Source organism: Podarcis gaigeae, assembly GCF_964106915.1.
Source record: "Podarcis gaigeae genome assembly, chromosome: 4".
Lineage (NCBI taxonomy): Eukaryota > Metazoa > Chordata > Lepidosauria > Squamata > Lacertidae > Podarcis > Podarcis gaigeae.
Window position 1 is genome coordinate 78,029,627 of NC_139677.1, and position 12,533 is coordinate 78,042,159.

At 40.4% G+C, this 12,533-nt stretch overlaps 1 protein-coding gene and 1 long non-coding RNA gene across 4 annotated transcripts in view; one reads left to right on the forward strand and one right to left on the reverse strand.

Moving 5' to 3' along the window:
* The window catches only part of IGSF11 (immunoglobulin superfamily member 11), a 176,420-nt gene that overhangs the window by 66,016 nt on the left and 97,871 nt on the right, over nucleotides 1-12,533 (reverse strand). The window lies entirely within an intron of this gene.
* The window catches only part of LOC310844022, a 322,076-nt gene that overhangs the window by 8,100 nt on the left and 301,443 nt on the right, over nucleotides 1-12,533 (forward strand). The window lies entirely within an intron of this gene.

Genomic DNA, 12,533 nt, shown 5'->3' on the forward strand with positions numbered 1-12,533 from the left:
TGTATTTCAATGGCCATTGGCTATAACAATAAAAAAATTGATTGATATAAGACATCCAAGCATTCTCCTACCCTCAATGCCACCATGCATGAGTTCAGGTGGTAGGCCTCTTCTGAACAACATTCAATATGGTCACTCCCTCTCCCTCACTACCCAACTCCCCACAATTCTACCCACTTATAGTGGAGGGTCCCAGAGGGCAGGAGACAATAACTAAGAAAGGCAGTCAGTTTAAAGTTTTTGTTTAAAATAATAGATCCCTGGAAGGGGTTTGGAAGGGAAACAGAATGCAGTTTAAGCATACTGCAGAAGATCTAATGCAAAATATTCCTGTTACAAGAAATAGGAAAATGGCCAAAAAGATGAAAAGATTTGATGCTAATGGAGGCAAAAGATATTAGATTCAGAAGCGAGTGCAAGGAAGCAGATTTACTGCCATCTCTTTGATTTCTCACAACCTCTGTATTAGATATACAGAAGGGGAGCTGAATTCTAAAGCAGTCAATTTATACACTTGGATGTTATTACAAATATGTGGTTTGTACAAATATGCAATTCAACAGAGGTAGAATCAAGAATATCAAAATCCTTCCATCATCAAGAACCTCAAGGATTCATGGTGCCATCTGCCATCTGGAAGTGAAAGGACAATTTTCACAATGAAGAATAATTTTGTATCCAGTTTCCAAAACCTGTTACAAAGGTGCCTTTACCACCATTCCCAGGGATTTTTTTACTACGATTAAAAGGAAAGCATAAGCATTTGTGTAGAAACCTACTAATAGACACCAAAGAAGTACAATGCTGCTAAATAGTATCCCTACCCCTAAAAATATATTCATGAACCATTAAGGAAATATAATAGGATAAAACATTCTTTACTACAATGCTCCTCGGACCATACTAATAACCTAAATGATACAGTCTGACTATCTAGGACAAATGAGAAGGGTTTTATTCTGCATGGGAATTCAGTGGTTACCAGCTTTTGTTTCAAATTGGCGTCTTTCAGGAGACCTAGATCTTTGACCAGTGCAAAATATATTCTCAACCATACAATGCTTATGTCATTCCAACAGATGATGTAAAATGTCTCCTAAAACTATTCAAAAATGATAGGCATTGCTGGAGGCTATCCTACATGCAGAATTTGCAATTCCCTCCTTTGTGTACCCTAGGTGCACAGAGCTTTCATAATGTAATGGGTTGAATGGCTGGAATGAATGTCAGGTGACGAACTACCTGACGGAGCAGCTTTAACCTGTTAGCCTGTGTAAACTGTGTAAAGCTTTAATGGCTTATTATGACATGCCCCAAGATCTGTCAGAGGCAGCTGATACAGGTGCTCTCAAGAGAAAGATCTAAAATAGGATATATGTGACAGCTGCCCAGACAGATTTGAAAGTTAAATACAAAACCCAGTTTTTACAGTGGTACCAATACCTAACTTACCACCAGATTTTTGAAATTTATTTTTCAGATTACATATTGTTCCTCCTGAGAAAAGCCTTCACTGGACTTCACCTTCAAATAATGCCCTGGGCCTATATTGATGGAAGGTATTCCAATACATCTGTAAATTTATGTTTGTGTATCTCTGGTCAAGAGGAAGAGGAATGTATTATCCAATACGTTTTGTACAGTACTGCCAACTGTATGAAGTCCCTGGGGAAAAAAATGTATTTTAGAACTGCATAATAGGCCTACTGCTACATTTGACGGTGGAAACGTTCTCTATCTCCTAATGGAAAGCAAATATGTCACTTGTCAGACAGCTTTATTTGCATGATATGCCTAGAACATAAAGCAATCAATTACTGCAATCTTGTCAAGGTGATTATCTTACATAAAATTGGGGGTGAGCTATGAAATAACCCAGTGTTTAAGCTTCAGCTAAGAATTATAAGGCATGCATATACTCATTGCAGTGGAGATTTATGTACTGTACAATCTATACAATTCAAAGGTATCTGCATGTGTGGTATGTATCTTGTGATAACCTACGGTTTTTAGCAAATAAATGAACTTGACTTATCATCTAACCTCTTACTCAGCATTCAGAAAGAGCCCCAGTGCTGCATAACAAACACTAAAATTCACACAGAAATAATATTAATGTGGATAATAATATTTGGCATCCTCTCATGGGACAATGTAATACTGAATTAATTCACAGTTCTGCAGTTCTCCCAGTTCCTAGGATGGGAAGCAATTGCACTGCACATAACTGTTATTAATTAGCCTTTCACTGCAGTTCTTCCCCTGAATGTGCTCAGTTTACATGTAAAGGGATATATTTATACAGAGCTTGAAGGGCAATAGGACACTGAATATCAATAGTTGAATACATTGAAAAAGAATATATCAAGGTCACTGATAGGATTCAAATGCCAGTACCAGTAGTAGTAGTAGTAGTAGTAGTAGTAGTAGTAATCCTCATAAACAAAAGCTAAGATAAAAGCATTATAACTACTTGCATACAATAACTATTTGCATAAAACTACTCAAATTTACCTCAGTCAAAGATTCATTATGTCCATTTAGAGGCCCCCACCCCAGCAATTGGGTGTTATCTCCCACCCTCTAAGCCTCTGTAATGTCTTCTGTAAATGTGTCTACTAATAAATTTGGCTTCTCTTCTTTCTACAAGCAGAGGTGTGTAACAGCAACATAATCCTTACAGCCCCCCGTGCTGTACCACTGTGGTTTTGCTTCCTCTGTGATGGCCGCCGTGATGAGGTAAATGCGGTGTGTTATGCTTTGTTTTTATCTGGGATTTGGGAACAAAGCTGATTTGATAACCCTAGTAGATAATCTTTATCAGGAAAGGCGGGAGGGTGTAGTCTTGTTGGTTTTGCTGGAGTTCTCAGAACTTGGGGCTTTAAAATTTCAGTGGCATTCTGTGCAATGCCAAAATCTGGTGTGCGTGCACGCACACACACACACATGTGCACCAAGCCTCTTGCCTTCCATTGTTAGTCTTTGTTGCAGCATCCCCTGTGGCACCCCTTGGCTCTGTGCCCAGTGCTCCCCTAAATCCGCATCTGCTCAACAGCAGTTGATTTCATCCAGTAGTTGATTCCATCAAAAGAACCATTGCTTTGACATGGATCCATGTATGTCATGTGGTAGTGCTGAGTGAATATTGTTTATCTGTGGTAACTGCTTTGTGATCTTCCAAAATGATCTATTTTATCCTGAATTCTATTTAACTGCTAGGAGAGGCTATTTGGTGTGAAATGTCATCTGCATGCTGATGAGAAGGAACTCACGATTTGTCCTTCTCATATCACAGTGTAACAGTTACATTCCTAAAAACCTTTCAGAGGTCAATAGAGGACTTGATGAAGGTAATCAAACTGAAATGCAATCCAGATTACATGGAGCTGCTAATAGTGAATGGTCAGAAAAGCCAGAAAGTTGGTGAATTACACTGGGCAACAATTTTTTACTTTTTGAATGTTGTCTAGATTTCTACAACTGATTTAGGGTATTTTTTGCACTGCTGAATCAGGAAATGGCATATGTTTCTCTCCATCAGGTCAGGTTTACTGTAAACTGAATGGTGGGCATTGATAAAGGTGAGTACACATAAATTGCATGTTGCTTCACCATTTTTTCAAACTTCAGGGCTTGAACTTCCGTTTCTTGGAACTCCTGGAATGCTCAGCGGCAGGGAGGTCTCTCTTCGGAGTCCAACAGTAGTCAGCCATCATGACTGCATCCCAGCGACCCTGATACCCGGTCTCCATCTCTTTCATGCCCTGATGGAATCTCTTCCCCTGCTCGTCACTCATTGAACCCAGGTTCTCAGGAAACCGGTCCAGATGTGAAAATAGGTAGTGCATCTTGACGCTCATGTTGCAGCCCAGGTTTCTGAAAGCAGTCAGCATGTTGTTGACAAGTTCTGCGTAGTTTCTGGCCTTATTGTTGCCAAGAAAGTTCTTCACTACCAGAACAAATGCCTTCCATGCTTCCAATTCCACTTAGTTCATTGAGTTTCCGAACTCTGGATCTCTGATGAGCTGACGGATCTGAGGACCGTCAAAGATGCCAGCTTTCAACATCTCCATGGTCAATCCTGGAAAAGCCTGGCACAAGTAAGTGAAGCAGTCACCATCCTTGTCTAGAGCCTTGGTGAACTGCTTGATTAAGCCGAGCTTGATGTGCAGCGGTGGGAAGAGTATTCTGTCTCTGTCCACCAGAGGGTTGTTGATGACGTTCCTTTCTTTGCAAGGCACCAATTCCTCCCGCACAGGCCAGTCCTTCGTGTAATGCTGAGCATGGCCCCTACTATCTCACATGCACAGAAAACATGGGTACTTGGTGAAGCCAGACTGTTGTCCCAACAAAAAGTTCACCATCTTCAGGTCAACACAAATAAACCACTTATGCTGATCATAACCAATTTTCTCCAGCACATAATTCACCGCTTCATAGTTCTCCTTCAGTGTACTCGAGTGAGCCAGAGGTATAGAGGCAAACTGGTTGTCGTTGTGTAGCAGAACACATTTCAGTGATCGCCTGCTGCTGTCAATGAACAGTCTCCAATCTTTGGGTTCGTACTGTGGCACTCCAAGCTTGAGCAGAAGCTGCGCAATATCTGCACAGTACACCAAGTCCTTCTCTTCCGAGAAAAAACGGAGGTACTCTTGATGCCTGTTGCGGAAGAAGCTGATGCGAACACTGTCAGAGAGGAGGTTTTTTCCTTCAATCTGGATGCCAGCAGTTCGGCAGAGTCCTTTGACAAGCTGAGGTCACGAACTAGATCATTCAACTCCTTTTGGGAAAATGGATGTGGAGCATCATCTTCAAGAACCACTTCTTCTTCTTCATGTCCTTCAACACTGGAGGCATCTTTGTCACTAATGTCAGGAAGTTCTCCGAAGATAGGCACTGGAATTTCATCACAATGAGCTACAGGACGATGTGCTGATTGAAGACCAGGATACTTGAGGCTGCTCCGGTTCTTTCTGTTGATCCCAGTCACATCAACAGCGCACCAATTTATGGAAGATTTCGAGGTTTTATGACTTCAAACTGATCCCTTTTAGACATAATCACCCAGAACTATTGGACCTGGATACTTCTTGTCATTAAAATAATCATTTCCAATCAAAACAATTATTCGACATGGCATTTTACCCCCACCAACTTCTTCTAAAATGCTCCACACAAGCGTACATGTGAACGAAAACGTAAAAAAATGACATGTGGCCATAGCTCAAAAACCTGACCTGATTGAGCAAAACCAATGTGATTTTTGGATTCAGCGCATCAGATTCGTCCTAAATCAACTGAAAAAACGCAGACAACAAATTTGTTGTTGACCAGTGTTATCTGTTCTAGACAGGTTCACGCATATCCTCAAAGATTTAGTTTGCAGTTTGGTAGTCTCCTGGGTCCAACTTTGCTGTTGGATTCCAGAGTGGGATTATTATGATGCTTGGTTTAGACCAGCACACTAATTGCACCCCCTTCTGGATAAGAGTGTTTGAAATTTGCCAAAATCCGACTTGGAAATTAAAGAGGATGCATCAGTGTGGAGCAATACAACCAGGAATTTCCTAGCATGTATTTCAATATGCAATTTATCACACCAAAAAAAAAAAAAGGTATGTTTTTTTTTAAAAAAACTTCCTTTAACTGCTTTAATAGCAAAGAGTTCTTAGATCAATGTGTAAGGGTTCCTATAGCCAGAAGCATAGATTCAATGATCTAACCTGTCTACATTCCCTATGGAGTTGACTCAGCCTTTTATCTTTCTAAGGTAAATGAGCAGCACTTTGTAATGAGTGGGTGGTAGTAGCCGCACAAGCTATTGAAATGCATATTGATCTCCTTAGTTCAATTACATATCGACTTGTGCCTCCTGCTGAACAACTCTTCTCTAGCCTATGGGTATTCCCTTTGAATAGGTAATTGCTACCAGCAGTTAAAGAAATAATCCCCATTCATTTATAGATTGTACTGGCTACTGCTTTTTGGCCTCTTTATTTGCCAGGAGCTAGTGAACAAATCAGGACACTTAAGGTGAACATATTACAGGAAGCACAGGGCTGTCCCTGTAAATGTAATCCCTTTCTGCAAATGTAATCCCTTTCATAAAGTGTAGGCTCACTTAACCAGTGTCATGATGTTATTCACAATTTGCCATTCTCTATCCCCACTCCCAAGACCAGCCTGCCCATGAGGCAAGGTGAAGTGACTGTCTCAGGTGGCAGGATCCACAGGGGCAGCAGATCCCCAGGTATATCTTAAATTTTCCAGTCTTTTCATGGTCAGTGCATGTCACAGATTACATGAGTCGTGAGCCATAGATGAGGTCTCTGTATTTTTTTATTACAGTTTTTCAAAACGACAACAGTGAAGTGAGTTAGAGGGAAGTCCCTTCTCCCCTAGCACTGACTCTATATAAATAAGCCACAATCATAATACAACCTAAAATGGTAGTAAAGCTAGTGTTCTGTTATGTAATCTTATAGTATGAAAAAACTACGTTGGTTTGTCTGACAAATGATATCACTGTAACCTTGGAAGCAATTATAACCAAAAAATAGGATGGGGGGGGAAAACATACACACAAAACAGCAGATGCAGCAGAGGGCAAACATCTTCATCAGGGCTTCAATGCATCAATCTTATGCTGTTACACTATGTGCTTATGTTGTGTTGCTAACATTTAAAAATAAACAAAAAAAATTCCTTCCAGTAGCACCTTAAAGACCAACTAAGTCAGTTCTTGGTATGAGCTTTCGGGTGCATGCACACTTCTTCAGATGCGAAGAAGTGTGCATGCACACGAAAGCTCATACCAAGAACTGACTTAGTTGGTCTTTAAGGTGCTACTGGAAGGAATTTTTTTTGTTTTGACTATGGCAGACCAACACGGCTACCTATCTGTAACTGTATTTAAAAATAAAACCTGCCATACTGCCAAAAATATACCGGGGGTGGAACTATTCTGTGCTTGATTCTGCTCCACCTATGGTTTCTCTTAATGCTATAAGGAACAATTTTGGAAATCCATTCCTCTCAATGGGTGCTCAGAGACCTAGAATGTGGCCAAACACAGATTCCCTGCATCACTGGTGCACACTGAGCCACATCTGTCCTGCCCAGCAGTGATGGAACCAAGTGTACATGTATCTCTAAAAAAACCTCATGCCCCTAGTGCTACCCAAGCGGCTTATTTTAAATAAAAAAAGAACTCAGCAAACTGACTGTTTCCTTTGCCAAATTGATGTGATAGTTCAAGGTCACCTGAATCCCTACTATAGAGGCTGTGTTCATGCAGGAAAGGGAGGAGAGGAAGGCAAAGAGAGAAGAGTTTGCTCTATTAGAAACAGTACAGAAATCCAGAGATAAAAAAGAAAAATCCACTCAACTCTTTCAAGATAGAATCATAGAACTGGAGTTGGAACAGATCCCAAGGATAACCACCCCAACCCCTTGCAATGCAGGAATCAAAACAAAGCAAGAAGGTTTACTAAGCGTCTCACAAGTATTCCCAAACATTCCCACAATGATTCCACATACAAGTGTAAGCACACAAGTGTGTACAATAACCCAGATGTTACATGTGAAATACTTTTGACTACAGCTACATAAGCATGCTTTCAGAAAAGAAAAGCATAGAATTTGCAATTTCACTAGACAGGCAGCAGTAAGATTACACAGACTATAGATACTTTTATTATAGGTGTTGGAATAAGCAATTAAACCATACCAGTCACAACTATTTTAAGACAAAAAAAATTCCTACCAGTAGCACCTTAAAGACCAACTAAGTTAGTTCTTGGTATGAGCTTTCGTGTGCATGCACACTTCTTCAGATACATGTATCTGATTATGTATCTGAAAAAGTGTGCATGCACACGAAAGCTCATACCAAGAACTAACTTAGTTGGTCTTTAAGGTGCTACTGGTAGGAATTTTTTTTGTTTTGACTATGGCAGACCAACACGGCTACCTATCTGTAACTGGAACTATTTTAAGGATAGTGATGTTCTCTTACCACAATATTCCAATCGTACCAGAGATAGTATATTTATACCTGTTACAGCATACTGGTTATGCATAGGGTAAGTTTAAAGGGACAGTCAAATTTCATCACCATTTTCATCAGCGTTGAAAGGCACCTGACTTTTGGGGATTTTTTGGGTAGTGGTGGGACTGTGGGATAGCTGCAGTAGTGGACAGAAATGTTCACTTATTCAGGAAAACTTCATTTCATTGCTGCTGGTGATATCAGTACATAATCAAATCTGAGCCGTCCCATAATGCTGTGACAACATTATGCTTACTACGTGATCCTTGATGGGCTAGGATCACCAATATTACAAGTCTCGTCATCACTGTCCTCATTCCGTATCAACTCTGTGTGCCTTCTGTGACACTGGGTACCATCTGTGACATTAGCACGCAGCCAAATTTCATTGGCTATTTAGCATTCTATTATCAGCAACAAGGCAACGGGGGGGGGGGGGAGGAGAATAGTGAGGTCGGCAAAGTTCACCAGAGCAGGGTTTGAAAAGGAGCTTCAGAGCTCCTTAGAAGCCTGCCTCAAAGGAAGCAATCATCCTGAATGCTTTGGATTTGATGTGAGAAGGATCCCTAGCTTGGTTCCCACCCTGCCATCCCGATCAGCTCACTCTCTTGCCCCCAAATGCACCCTCCCTATACTTTACTTACCCATAAGCCAAGATATTTTTTACTTAACGTTAACAAGATAAAACATAAAAACAAGATAATTGGGTCATTACACACACATAAATTAAGAAAGCAGAGGCCCTTAGAAAGACCCCTCAAGTCCCAAAGGCCATTGTTCTGTACAACCTGGTTTGCTGCCTGCAGCATCTCATGGATCTGGAATCTGAGAAATGAGAAAACCTCCCTCCTCACCACATCGTCCCTGTTTGCCCATACAAGGGTAGGGCCTAGCAGAAAGGGGTGATTTGTCTTCAAAGACCCTCAGATTAGTTTTGGAAAGGAACCCTTTTCTTCCCCATTTTTCATGATCTTTTTCTTTCTTTCCCATTTCTAGGTCAATCTGAAGATAGTGCAGGCATTCACCAATCTCCACTAAAAATATAGTTTAGAATTTCTGGAAGGAAAGTACTTAATGTCAGGTGGAATATCTACACCATACATGCTTGTACTTCCCACAGTGACTGGTGCAGAAATACCACAAACACCTCGCTTTGATGCTCACATAATTTCCACTTTAACTAAAGGTGGCAGCGTGTGTGTCAGGGGTGGGGGGGGGGAGAGTGCGTCTTTTCATAAGAGTAACAGGATGGTTAAAAGACAATAACTAGTCTATGTTAACTGGACCTGAACATGTGCTCTAAAGAGAATAACATGTGGGTAGCAATTTATAACAACATTGGCACTAATTCATCAAAGCTGGTATTTAACAGGCAATGCTTTGAGATCCACCTCAGTTAAGTTCGGGTACGTGCAGTGTGACTAAATGGAAAATAAAGGGTTATATTCATTATATGAAGCAGTCACATCCTTCTTTTAATTAATAGCCTTGTAATTGGTATTGACTTTAACAGACTGATGACAGTCTTATGATGAGCCATTCCCAGCTCAGCTCCCTACCCATCTGCCCTCAGGTCAGGAACAAAGTGAACTCCATTATGTGGAACCAACTCCCCCGCCTGTACCAATCTCATTTCTGGACCACGTCGAGGTCATCACAGGCAAGAAAACTACAGAAACAGAATCCTGCCACCCATAGCTTTCAACAACAAAAAAAGCAAACCAATGAACACAATCCACAAAACAGTTGTTGGTGGTAACCCAGACTTCCTGGATTTGGTAAGCAAATCAGCACATGTGCTATGATTATTTTGTTTTTAATCATTTTGCCCCAATTCAGTCCAAACTTGATAGCACCAAGCCTTTTGATGAAGTGTAAATCAGCAGTTTCGTGTTACAGTCTCCTTTTACATTTCCTCTGCCCCCCCCCCCCAATAAGTATGGAAAATTTAAGGTCATTTACAGAGTGTTCTGGGAGGCTGAAATGTCCCCCTACTGGTTTTTGAAGTTGCCATTTCAATATTGACACAAGACGCTTTGTTGATTTTGCTGCCACACATGGGGGAATCTATCAGACCTTGGACAGAGACGCACATACACTAGCTAAAGAGAGCGAGCTGATGTGAGGTGTCTGCGTACCTGTGAAGGAACTAAAGGGGCAATTTCGAGACACAGGCAGATTCAAAGAGATGTAAACTAAAACCTGAAAACACCTTGTTGGGCAAGATGTCCCTCCCCAGAGAGCTGATGGAAGATAGAAGATCCGATGGGCTGTTGTTGTTAAGTTGGGCTATACTAGGCCAGGCCTACAAATTCACCATACCCATTTCACCAAATTCACCATTTATGATATTATATGCACACAGTAGAGCAGCCATGATGGATCAAAATGGATGACATTAGGCCATGTCTGTGTCTCTGCTTGGATATCGGTACACTGTTGCTTGAGGTAAGACAAATGAAGATCTTGGCATCATGATTAGAGTAACAGAAAAACAGGAATAAATCCAGAATAAAGGTGACAACATGACATGTTTTGAAAAACCAATGCTGGAGTGTGCCAAAGTGCCCTGCTTTGGGGGCCCAGTTGCTCACTTTTCCCCCCTCACAGAAAAATATTATGGTAATTCATAGTCTATGACAACTAAGGTCTGCCCATACAGATAATGGAATTAATGGGAAAGGCTACCCCCACCCCAGCCCAGTTGCTAATCAATATAAAAGGCAAATTCATTTTTTGTTTTTGTTTTTTGTTAGTTCTTCTTGAGGGTTGCATAGTCACACCCCCTTCTTTCCTGCTACCTGCTTTCTGCCTTGTTTTACACATTTTGCTCAAACTGAGGACTATAGAGCCTACCCTACTGCCCTAAATTGGTAACTGAATTTTATTGATGTGCAAGAGAACTTAGAATTGTATGTTAATTTGATGGTCTGGAGGGAATTAGGAGATTATTTTATTTACTGTGACTGTTTGCTTTGTCGGTGCTATTTATTAGTACATATGCACATACTGTAATATCTAATTGCTTTAGGTTGCTTTAAATTCAATCATATATAAGTTGCTTTGTTTTGAAATATTCTACCTTATCTTGGGTTATTTCCTATAAATTCAGTATAATCTGTTTTATTTTCTACGTAAATTCTATTGACTTTCATAATTCCCTTTATTAACATTTAATAATACCATTAAGCTTTGTACACTTGTAAACCAAGTGATTTGTTTCAGTTACAATTTTCTGTATGGTTTTTATTGTGCAAGCCTTACTCCCTGTTCCACAAGGTTGCTGCTGAGCAAACTCAAACCTTGATTGGAATCCAATGAATGTTAGTGCATTGGCTAGGATTTAGCACAATATGTGCTGGTGTTGATTGGATCTCCACATTAACTGAGGTTTGTGCACATGCACACATTGCTTATCTCCACTACTTGTATATTTGGAAATAAACCAAATGCTGCAAGACTGCCAGAAATCTTCAGTCCTCTTTCCTTTAAAAGACGACAAACCCAGGTGCCCCTGCCCCTGGAACTTCTCATCACAACAGTAATCTGTCCCAGAAGCACCCAGACATCACTTAATAATGTTTAAGAATCAGGAAGTGAACATCATAAAAACCCTAATTACAGATTATTCAGAAGATGTTTCATTCAGTTTCATTGAACAGAACGATAAAAAGTAATGATCTCCCCACCTTCTACCCCCAGTTTCCCAGCCAGTGTTCAAAAGCAGAAGGGAAATTAGTCCTTAAAATCAGAGTTTATAATTTTGAAAAGACTACATGTTAATTACACTGGGAAAAGAGATGCAGACTATTATGCAATTTTGCTTTTGTTTCCAGAAACATTAAGAAATAAATCATTTTCAACAAGATCATATGGTTGTAAGTTACCCAAAGATCATATAAAGTTGTTGTTGTTGTTGTTGTTGTTGTTGTTGTTGTTGTTGTTGTTAATTTGAGATAAGACACCAGCTTTGAGATGAGACACAACCCTCCATGCAACAACATATATTCATCCCACATATAAAGTTAAGGTACAGCACTGAAGTTCCAACTGAATCCATTCTTATGCATTTGAAAATATTGATTTCTGCTTGCAGACGTTCATGCCATATTAAACCAATTTCCAAGGTACCACAATACTCTTTGATTTTCGATCAGGATTACTAACATGTCCCTAGCTGAGAAAAGCTGTGAACAAGGAGCCAAAATGCCTGTACAATTCATGGTGTGGAGTGCCTTCCATCAGCTTTGGCTGGTGGCCCAGCTGTACCCCTATCTGGACAGGGATAGGCTAACTATTGTTGTCTATGATCTGGTAACTTCTAGGTTAGATTACTGCAACATCTTATATGTGGAGCTGCCTCTGAAGATGGTTTGGAAACTTCAGTTGGTGCAGAATTTGGCAGCCAGGCAGCAACCGGGGCAAAACAGTTTGAACATATTACATTGATCCTGGCCCAACTGCACTGGCTGCTAACTCATTT